Source organism: Diplotaxodon limnothrissa, linkage group LG9 (assembly GCF_057381915.1).
Source record: "Diplotaxodon limnothrissa isolate DT_005_m linkage group LG9, D_limnothrissa_male_GT1.1, whole genome shotgun sequence".
Lineage (NCBI taxonomy): Eukaryota > Metazoa > Chordata > Actinopteri > Cichliformes > Cichlidae > Diplotaxodon > Diplotaxodon limnothrissa.
In genome coordinates, this window is record NC_140604.1 from 5,705,267 (window position 1) to 5,716,549 (window position 11,283).

Sequence of the window (11,283 nt, forward strand, 5' to 3'; positions counted from 1 at the left end):
GAAACTTTCCCCATGTAAATACTTCAGTGTTTCAAAATCTGTGCTGCTTGTGTATAATCAAGATTCTCAATTTGCACTAATTGTTCGCTGCCTAGGCCCGAGTTAGAGTCTGTTTTTAGTATATTTTTGACACTTGCTGCATGACAGTATAGTACAATACACTATTTCTAATAGTTAGATTAAAGACATTCTCACCAGTGGTCTACTAGAGGTCATTAGCTAGGGCTCTGGGATTGCTCATCCTTTCATTTTTGCACACACAAGAGCAGGTACCTTTTAAATGGCAGAACCAAGCCTCCGCCCAACGTCAACCAGTCAGGGCAGGCATTTTGCCACGACTGGCTGGGGGTGGGAGATTGTATTTTGTTTGCAGTTTTTAAAATGCATATAAACATGTGCAAACACACTTGATTTACTGAGCCTTTTCTTTTTCTTTCCTTATCTTTCTTCTTTTTCATGATTGCAAACCAGTCATGACAGATGGCTGCCCCTCCTTGAGCCTGGTTCTTCCTGTTAGAAGATAGTTTTTCCTTCCCACTGCCACACAGTGTTTCCTCATAAGGGTTGTGAATTGGCATTATATACATTAACCTGAATTTAAATGGAATTAAATTAAAAATAGTTGACAAAAAATATGCCAATTCAAAATATGAATGTTCTGAATACATATTAACATATCAATGGTGGCTATAAAGCAACTGAAAAGAGAGTGTATGTTATTTTCAGCATAACACACTTGGAGAGACTGAACATTTTTTGCAGTAATTCACAGTAAAGTATAAAAAGGATTTGATTAACAGTGTTACATAACAAATGCTAGTCTGCAGTCGTTTTAGAAATTAGTTACATTTTTATTTGATATATCACTTGAACTCTTTTGATTAGCAACCTTACACAAGTGAAGCAAATTCTTCAATCAGGCACTTCCACAGAATACAAATTGACACACTGCAACGCCTCCAGACAGCACGTTCATCATTTGAAGGGAGCAGACTTTTCCTGGCTGCACTTCAGTGAGTATTTATTTTTCCAATCCGTTCACAAATTAGCCATCAATTATCTGAAAATGAAATTAAAGTGATACATTTTCCCAATCCACTATATATCAGAAGAGGATTTAAAAAAAATAGTGCTTCCAAGGAAAGGACAAAATCAAGTCTGTGTCACATACACATACTAGCTAATAGCGATCACTGTGTACAGAAGACATGACAGGGCCTTTTAATTGACGCTAGATAATTTGCCACCGTCTCTAAAATCCCTGGTGGCACAAAGATTTAGCTCCTTCTACTTGGATCCAAAACATATCCACCATTCCTCTCAGGATCCATTTCTCCAGGTCTCACCATGTGTGAGTCTGCACCTGATTTATTATTCTAACTCACCAGCGTCAACTCCTAGTCAGCTGCTCTAGAGGGACGATTTGATGATCAATGGGAGCCCAGAGGTCACACAAGGCTGAGGTGCCAAAGAGATGCTTGGTATTCAACAGACCCCCTTAAACCACCTTGATACTTGTGAAATTTGTGAGGGACCTGTAATAGCCTCTGATGGCGAAGAGAGATTCTGTTTTCACCTGTGTGTTTGTCCAGACTAAGAAACAGCAGGAGACACTGCGGTGACTTGAGGCTGAAGACGTCTAAAAACCAGTATGGTGTGCAAAACGTCTCATTTTAGCTGATTGGTGTCATGTGAGACTTTTATTGTGTGAAAGATTCCTGACTGACCTGCTGTGCCGTGTTGTGTGTGACCAAAAGCTGCGATTCAGGTCTGCTTTAATAATTACATTTTATCCACACAACTTGAAAAAAATGTCTGCACAGACTCAGTTACCAGGTAAAAGACAAGTTGAAGTTTAATTGGGTCCCATTTTCAATTTTTCTTGGTCTTACAAAGTGCTGTAATTTTATTACTGGAGTCAAGAATATTTCAAAAGAGTCCAGCATAAAGAAGAACGAAAAACAACAATGTAGTCCCAGAGGATAAATATTCCTGTAAAGAAGCATTGTCTGCTGTTGCAGTTAAATGGCCTGTACTATTTTTCTTTCTGTTAGGATTGGCGCCATGCTGCTGTTCTGATACCAAATAAAAAGAGCTACTTTAGCAACGAGCATTAGCTCATCTCTGTCACAGGCTTACAGGCTTCTATGGCTAAAAGGTGAAGGCAATGCATTCTTTTTTATGAACTGTCAATCGCTGCACGTGGCTGCTAAAAGATGGTTGCATAAAAACATAATGGGAAATTGGTCTTGGCCTCCCTTGCTGTGTTTCCTCAGTAAACAAGAACAATCACTCGTTTCATTTTGTAGATTACAGTCATTATTAGAACAGTCATTATACCGTGTTTTTCTAAGTATGTTTATTGAGATTTTTTGATATAAGGAAGAAAAGAGACACAAAAAAAGACAGACAACACAACAGCAAGGGCTAAAACGCACAAATAAGACAAAAGATTACACTGCAAAGACAAAAATACTACTTCAACACTGGCAATAAACAGAAATAAAACGCCAAGGTGGTAGGCTGAGTTATTGGTGATCGATCAAACAGGACTTTGTTTTAAGAAAGGGAAGTTCAGAACCAGAGAGAGGAGATGTGTTGTTTAAGCATTCAGAAGAATGATCAAAATGTCTCAGTGTGTCACTTGCAGGTGAAGAGCAGACCTGGATCAATTTTCCACGTGCAGCACTCGGAAGAAAATTATAGGTTAACACCATTAGAAACACTCAAGCCAGGTTTTGGCTGAATTATTTTACAGCTTAACTTCCATGTGTTTGTCACCCTGAGAACACAAGCTCCAAGAATCTCTCCCTGAAGACAAGAAATGCAGTTCCAGAACAACGAGATGGATCTCAAGAGCTCCCAGCAGCATCCTGAGCAGTGAAGAAAAGGTCCAGCAGCAGCAGCTGTGCAAGACAGCGGTAGCAAGGAGAAAATTGCATCATCATGACTGGATGGATGGAGATGTGCATTTCCAACGAGCTGCAACTTCACTGTGTGTGAATGGACCTTTGAAAAGACTGCCTGAGTTGGACATTTACCACTTTTGGAGAAAATGGCAAGAAGAGACAGTGAAAAAAACAGGACAACTGACTCTCACTGGACTGCTGCAAGGGGGGGAGATGAGATGAGACCACAGTGGAAGGAGCAGGGAGGACATGGAGGAAGGCTGTTTTAGTGTGGGAAATGAAATTTGGGTTTAGGAAACTGGGGAAGAAAAAACAACTGCCTTACGTGGAGAATTGAAAAGTGTCTGGAGCACCGCAAAGAGGAGAGGTACACAAAAATTACACAAACAGAAAAATGCATTAATCCTACTAACACAAACACACATGCAATGAAGCTCATGAAGATCAAACAGTATTTTAAGCATGCATTGCTGTTACCATCATCTTGTCCGGTTCACTTAGCAGGTTAAGAAGTGATACACAGACTAGTGAACTAGTATTATTTTTGGGGAAGGATGATTGAATCATAGCAGGGGTGAACAGAATGCTGCAGGGGGTCAGATGAGTGGAGACTAATAGATTATTGAGTTTCTTGTTCCTGATGTGTGGGGGAGGTCTTATCATGACACACATCTGGTTACATGGGAAGAAACTCATCATCTAATAGAATATTGCTGTTGTGTGAGGTGTGACTGGTGGATGAAAGTTTTGGGGATTTACTTGGCTGATGCATTTTCTTTTGGTATCACTTTGAACCTGCCAGTTTTGATCTATCATTCTAAGAGAGTACGCTTAGACAAGCCCTAAAACTAGGCCTTCATATTTTTGGATTTTAACAGTGCACTGAGATTTTGTGTTTGGCAATTTTCTCTTTTTCAAGCAGGCCTGCAAGATCGGAATTGAAAGCGCTACACAACATGTTGAACAAACGTAAGTGAGCTTCTCTAAAATTAAAATGGGCTCGGGAGAAAGCCACTTATTTGGGACAATCAGAAAACAAGTCCCTGTCAAAAAGGATTCAGCGAAGTGATCCAGTCTAAATTTTTTTTTCCTTTTTTGAAATGGCGTCATTGCTGGCAGTAGAAACTTATTGCGTCACGAGAGGTTCTACTGTCAGCAAATAACAAATGGGGACTGACTGGACTGACTTGACACCAGTATGCAAGATTGCACCTCCACCTAGACAGTGACAAAAGGGTGGATGCATGTTTCTTTTTACAGGAGCAGAAAGGTGACAGCAACATGTTGCATGGGCTTTTGGGCCATGCTGACTTAACCTTTTAATTGCCACTTTCTGTGTCTTTGTGAATTTACCAGCAGTGTGTTATTCATGACCTTGTATTGTTTACAATGCAAATGTCACTGTGAGAAAGTGTGTATACAGATGCGCTGCGCTAACATCTACATCACGTTTTCCACAGCAAAGGGTTAATCGTGGGATCTAATCACATGATTCACAGCAGGACACACCGCTGGCTAATGTTTTTTTCTTATGACAGGGTTACAGGGCCTGGAGTGAAGCTACTCCAGGGGAGAGGCCCTGGGAATTTTTAAGAGACAATGCACAACTTTATTGTGCATGTCTAATTGACATAAGCTGACATAGGGCAAAAGAGGGTTTTCCGGGGGAGCTTTAATTTTTAAATTGCAGAGACCGTGACATGAGGGATATGGAAGGATTGACTGAGGCGCAGATGCAGACCATGACCAGGAGAGAGGGCTTCAAGAGGACCAGTGAGAAGCAGGGACCATCTCCAGGACAACTGACAAACGACAGTGGACTGCACCACTGGGCTTCCAGGAGATTGTGAACAGCAAAATCTTAAAATAAAGTGAAAGAGATTCGGCGTTGACGTTGAGGAAGACAACTAAGGTGTACGACATGCTCTGCCTTAAATCGTCCGCAGCGTTGGAACAGAAACTGAGGAATGAAGAGAGCGTGCCAAGCTCCAAAGGTGACAGCGCAGAGGGAGACCAGCGTTGGAATTATGACTCTGTAAATGGCACAGACACCAGGAGCCATGACCGTGACTGGGAATGTCCACCTAATGCTGTTTCACTCTGCCATGCAAAGTACTCTGACACTCTGGAGAAGGCCTTTCCTCTGTGTCATTGTTGTTGCCATTTGCATGTGAGAGCTTAGATTGTGGGGAAGATTAAAGATGAACAAAGGGTGGTGGGAGAACAGTGACGTGAGGATACACAGTGTGAAACTCCTTTAACCCTCCTGCCATCCTTTAAAAAACTCACACCCATCACCCTAGGGACCATTCTCAGCCACGCCATAAAAAGACCATATATCCATATTTTATTCCACTTTAAATTAGCCAACCTTGTAAAACTACTTCTCCCTGAAATATTCATGTAAAGTTTTAATTATATTTTCGTTGTTTTAACCCTTCAAATCCCAGTGTTATTACATGAGCGCCCTGTGTTATAAGCCCCAAAAACCAAAAAACGAAACTAAATATTTCCACAAAAAACCAGTTGAAGTAATATGTGATTGTCATTATAAGTAGGCCTTTAGATGGACCAAAGATTGGCACCAACATACATTTTGACCTGCCATTATTTATTTTGCATTTTTTTTGCAATTTAAAAATTAAAACTTCAAGGCCCTGAGTCTTCATTGACATCCAAGAAAAGAAGAAAAAATAAAATCATATGATGATAATTTGGGGTTGAAAAATAGCGTTTATAATGGAAGTCAATGGGCAGAAAATGGTCCCCAGGGTGATGGGTGTGGGGATTTCTGCTGCTCAGCCATTTTAGGCTGATTTAAGGAATTCACACTGGAATATTAACATTGACAGGTAAAAACTATCCTGTGGCAAGTTTGGTTATATTCCACTGAACACAGTGGAAATGGCAGCCATTTAACACATAGCAGTGGCACAAAAAGGTCCCAAGAAGGCAGGAAGGTTAAGTGAACAATAATGTTGATGTGATCAACAGAATGTCAGGAAAGAAATTTTGGTATTAATGTGATTCTTTGATTTAAGAATCAAAGGGTGGGATTGTATAGGAATTTCTTTTACTTATGTATTAATCAGATTATTTTATTGTATGATACCTTGGTGCCACTGGATTTAAACATGTCTCACACTCATACAGTAAGACAGATGGTGGGGGTGTAGTAAGGAAGTTGGGGGGAAGCAGACAACTCCACAGGAAGAGTCTTTTGTCTCTTCGAGGACTCTGGGAGGTAACAAGGGAGTGTGAACCTTAAAGTGTGAAACAGCTGTGTACTGCCTTTTGTTCCTGGAGAAGGTATTTAACTGAGAGCCATGCTGGGCTCAGGGAGACTCTGCTGACCGTCTGTCCCGCGGTCATGCAGGGACTTCATCAAGCTTGGTTGTCTGTTCTTTGTGTGTTTGATTAAAGAATGTTAGCTACCGCTCACCGCTCGTCTGCAGCTTTATTTAATGGAAAACTTCCACAACAGGCAAAAAAAAAGCTTTTTGCTAAAAAAAAGATTCAGAGCAGAAGATTTTTGCTCTGCATCTTAAAATGAAAACATTGCATTTATTTACAATTAAAGACACAGAGCAGGAAGTGTGTTACTGTTTTACATCCACAGACACACAAGAAAAGAAGCAGGCAACATGAGGTCAAGTTATGGCAATTTTATTTGTGTGTTTCAGTACATGTATTTAGATTAGAGTTTTTAAAAAACAAGCAAACGTCCCAAGAAGAAGGATGGGGAGAAAGAAAGGTGGAGAGAGGAGGAAGAAACTATTGAGATGCTGCTGGGTCAGTTCTTCCTCAGCAGTCTGCTCCAGAATCCCCTCCTGTCCTCGCCTTGCTTTTCTTTTGCCTTCAGTTCTTTTAAGGTCTTGTTGAGCTGCTCCTCGGCATCTTTAAATGTTTCTTTCAGCTGCTGTTTGGCCAGTTTCCCTTTGTGTTTGAGGAGCTCTTTAGCTTCCTTTTTGTGCTTTCGTAGTTCTTTCAGTGCGTCTTTGCAGCCTTTCTTGGTCACCGTCATTTCTTTCTTCAATACCTTCACCTCAATTTTCTCTTCTGCAAGTTCTTCTTGCACTTTCATCAGTTCCTTCTTCATGTTTTCATTGTGACTCTTTGTATCTTCCATTTCTTTCTTTGCTTCCTCTATTTTCATTTTCTCTTCCTCCAACACTTTTTGAGCTTCCAACAATTCTTTCTTCATATTTTCAATCTCATTTTCTGCCTCGTGTTTACGTTTTTTCTCCTCTTCAAGTTGTTGCTTCACATGCAGTAATTCCTTCCTTAGTGTTTCAGCTTCAGCCGTTACATTTGCAGCTTCTTGAGTTGCCAACTGCATTTTCCTTCTTTCCTCTTCAAAAGCTTCCTGCACCTCCTGTAATTCCTGCAGCACATTTCCTGCCTCCTTCTTTGCAGTTTGATATTTATTTTTGGCTTCTTGTGCTGTGCTTTTCTCTTCCTCCAATGCTTTTTGAGCTTCCAACAGTTCTTTCTTCATCTTTTCATTCTCCTTTTCTGCCTGTTGTTTTCCCATCTTCTCTCCTTTAAGTTTGAGGCCCACATGCAGTAATTCCTGCAATACTACTTCAGTTTCAAACTGTGAATTTTTAGCTTCTCCTCTTGATTTTTCTGCCTCTTCTTTTAATTTGACATTTTCAGCCTGTATCATTTGAAGTTCTTCTTGCAGGTTAATCAGCTGTACTGAATTGTGAGGTGAAGCACTCGCCGATCCTCTTCTCGTTCTCCCTCGATTCATTTTGGCCTTTTAAACAAAGGAGCCAACGTTTTGTAGAGGAGTGAAGTGAAGTTTTCGATGTTTCTTCGTCAACTGTCGTTTGTCCTGCACAGAGATGCTGCTGTAGATGTGTCTCTAGCTGTGTCTGGATACAATGAAACATGCTGGAACTAAGTGCTTGTGTTGCACAGTTCTACTGAACATTCCATTTCATGCATGCTCCGCCCACATGGTCAGGAATGTCAGGTGCTGCATGACCAAATGCTGCTCCCGTTGCCTAGCAATAACAGCTGTTTACTTTTGGGGTCTGGTTCATTATTTAATAAAGAAAACATGTCCAAGTATTGGGTGCTGAGGCTCAGCACATATTCTAGCCTGCTGTGTGGGTGGGCAGCTAGAAATCACTGGTGGGCAACATGAGTGAGGAGAAAACTGGAGCAGCCAAGCAGGGAGCTGCAGGTTGCTGGTTTGAGTCTCTGTTCAGATGCTGGTGTCTCCTCTCTCTGAGATGTCTGCAAACAGTCCCAGATAAAACAATAAGGATAATAAACAACGTGACTAAAATAACAATTATGACTCTGATGTGTTTCATGTGTAGCAGGATGGCCTCTATACAGCAGTCGCTGCAAGCATCCACATCGCCACACTCACTTTTCTTTAAGCAGGCGTGCTGGGCTCCTCCTAAGGAAAGTTTGAAACTTCATTTCCTTCATGCTGGTGAACTTTTTACCAAATATTTTCATCAAAGCTTCTCCATCACTGACAGGGATTGTTTGGATCTTCACACTCATCTCCACCAACCCTAAAAAATGAGTCTCACTTTGCTCATATAATGCCAGGAGTGTCTCCATATTCCACAAAAGTCTATGCAAACATGTAACAGTATCCCATATTCATATGAATATTATTGATATTATAACAAAAGCTGTCACCAACACAATTGTCCCAAGTGCTTTTTTATTAGTTATTGCAAATGCTTGATCGCAGTTCTTGCTAGATGACAAAACCACTTATTAGGTTTAGAAGGAAATGACTTTTTCTACATGAGGTAAAGTTGGAGCTGTTTCCCCAAACTAAATGAAACCATCATTTAAAAAACTACAATCTGTATTTACTCTGAACATCTGTGTTAACATTTGAAACTGGAAACATGTAAGTGTAACAAACATGTTAAAACATAAGAAATCAGGAAGGGGCATGTATAGGAATTTCTTTTACTTATGTATTAATCAGATTATTTTATTGTATGATACCTTGGTGCCACTGGATTTAAACATGTCTCACACTCATACAGTAAGACAGATGGTGGGGGTGTAGTAAGGAAGTTGGGGGGAAGCAGACAACTCCACAGGAAGAGTCTTTTGTCTCTTCGAGGACTCTGGGAGGTAACAAGGGAGTGTGAACCTTAAAGTGTGAAACAGCTGTGTACTGCCTTTTGTTCCTGGAGAAGGTATTTAACTGAGAGCCATGCTGGGCTCAGGGAGACTCTGCTGACCGTCTGTCCCGCGGTCATGCAGGGACTTCATCAAGCTTGGTTGTCTGTTCTTTGTGTGTTTGATTAAAGAATGTTAGCTACCGCTCACCGCTCGTCTGCAGGCTTTATTTAATGGAAAACTTCCACAACAGGCAAAAAAAAAGCTTTTTGCTAAAAAAAAGATTTAAATGCTTTTTGAGCTTCCAACAGTTCTTTCTTCATCTTTTCATTCTCCTTTTCTGCCTGTTGTTTTCCCATCTTCTCTCCTTTAAGTTTGAGGCCCACATGCAGTAATTCCTGCAATACTACTTCAGTTTCAAACTGTGAATTTTTAGCTTCTCCTCTTGATTTTTCTGCCTCTTCTTTTAATTTGATATTTTCAGCCTGTATCATTTGAAGTTCTTCTTGCAGGTTAATCAGCTGTACTGAATTGTGAGGTGAAGCACTCGCCGATCCTCTTCTCGTTCTCCCTCGATTCATTTTGGCCTTTTAAACAAAGGAGCCAACGTTTTGTAGAGGAGTGAAGTGAAGTTTTCGATGTTTCTTCGTCAACTGTCGTTTGTCCTGCACAGAGATGCTGCTGTAGATGTGTCTCTAGCTGTGTCTGGATACAATGAAACATGCTGGAACTAAGTGCTTGTGTTGCACAGTTCTACTGAACATTCCATTTCATGCATGCTCCGCCCACATGGTCAGGAATGTCAGGTGCTGCATGACCAAATGCTGCTCCCGTTGCCTAGCAATAACAGCTGTTTACTTTTGGGGTCTGGTTCATTGTTTAATAAAGAAAACATGTCCAAGTATTGGGTGCTGAGGCTCAGCACATATTCTAGCCTGCTGTGTGGGTGGGCAGCTAGAAATCACTGGTGGGCAACATGAGTGAGGAGAAAACTGGAGCAGCCAAGCAGGGAGCTGCAGGTTGCTGGTTTGAGTCTCTGTTCAGATGCTGGTGTCTCCTCTCTCTGAGATGTCTGCAAACAGTCCCAGATAAAACAATAAGGATAATAAACAAACACGTGACTAAAATAACAATTATGACTCTGATGTGTTTCATGTGTAGCAGGATGGCCTCTATACAGCAGTCGCTGCAAGCATCCACATCGCCACACTCACTTTTCTTTAAGCAGGCGTGCTGGGCTCCTCCTAAGGAAAGTTTGAAACTTCATTTCCTTCATGCTGGTGAACTTTTTACCAAATATTTCCATCAAAGCTTCTCCATCACTGACAGGGATTGTTTGGATCTTCACACTCATCTCCACCAACCCTAAAAAATGAGTCTCACTTTGCTCATATAATAAGGGAGTGTGAACCTTAAAGTGTGAAACAGCTGTGTACTGCCTTTTGTTCCTGGAGAAGGTATTTAACTGAGAGCCATGCTGGGCTCAGGGAGACTCTGCTGACCGTCTGTCCCGCGGTCATGCAGGGACTTCATCAAGCTTGGTTGTCTGTTCTTTGTGTGTTTGATTAAAGAATGTTAGCTACCGCTCACCGCTCGTCTGCAGGCTTTATTTAATGGAAAACTTCCACAACAGGCAAAAAAAAAGCTTTTTGCTAAAAAAAAGATTTAGAGCAGAAGATTTTTGCACTGCATCTTAAAATGAAAACATTGCATTTATTTACAATTAAAGACACAGAGCAGGAAGTGTGTTACTGTTTTACATCCACAGACACACAAGAAAAGAAGCAGGCAACATGAGGTCAAGTTATGGCAATTTTATTTGTGTGTTTCAGTACATGTATTTAGATTAGAGTTTTTAAAAAACAAGCAAACGTCCCAAGAAGAAGGATGGGGAGAAAGAAAGGTGGAGAGAGGAGGAAGAAACTATTGAGATGCTGCTGGGTCAGTTCTTCCTCAGCAGTCTGCTCCAGAATCCCCTCCTGTCCTCGCCTTGCTTTTCTTTTGCCTTCAGTTCTTTTAAGGTCTTGTTGAGCTGCTCCTCGGCATCTTTAAATGTTTCTTTCAGCTGCTGTTTGGCCAGTTTCCCTTTGTGTTTGAGGAGCTCTTTAGCTTCCTTTTTGTGCTTTCGTAGTTCTTTCAGTGCGTCTTTGCAGCCTTTCTTGGTCACCGTCATTTCTTTCTTCAATACCTTCACCTCAATTTTCTCTTCTGCAAGTTCTTCTTGCACTTTCATCAGTTCCTTCTTCATGTTTTCATTGTGACTCTT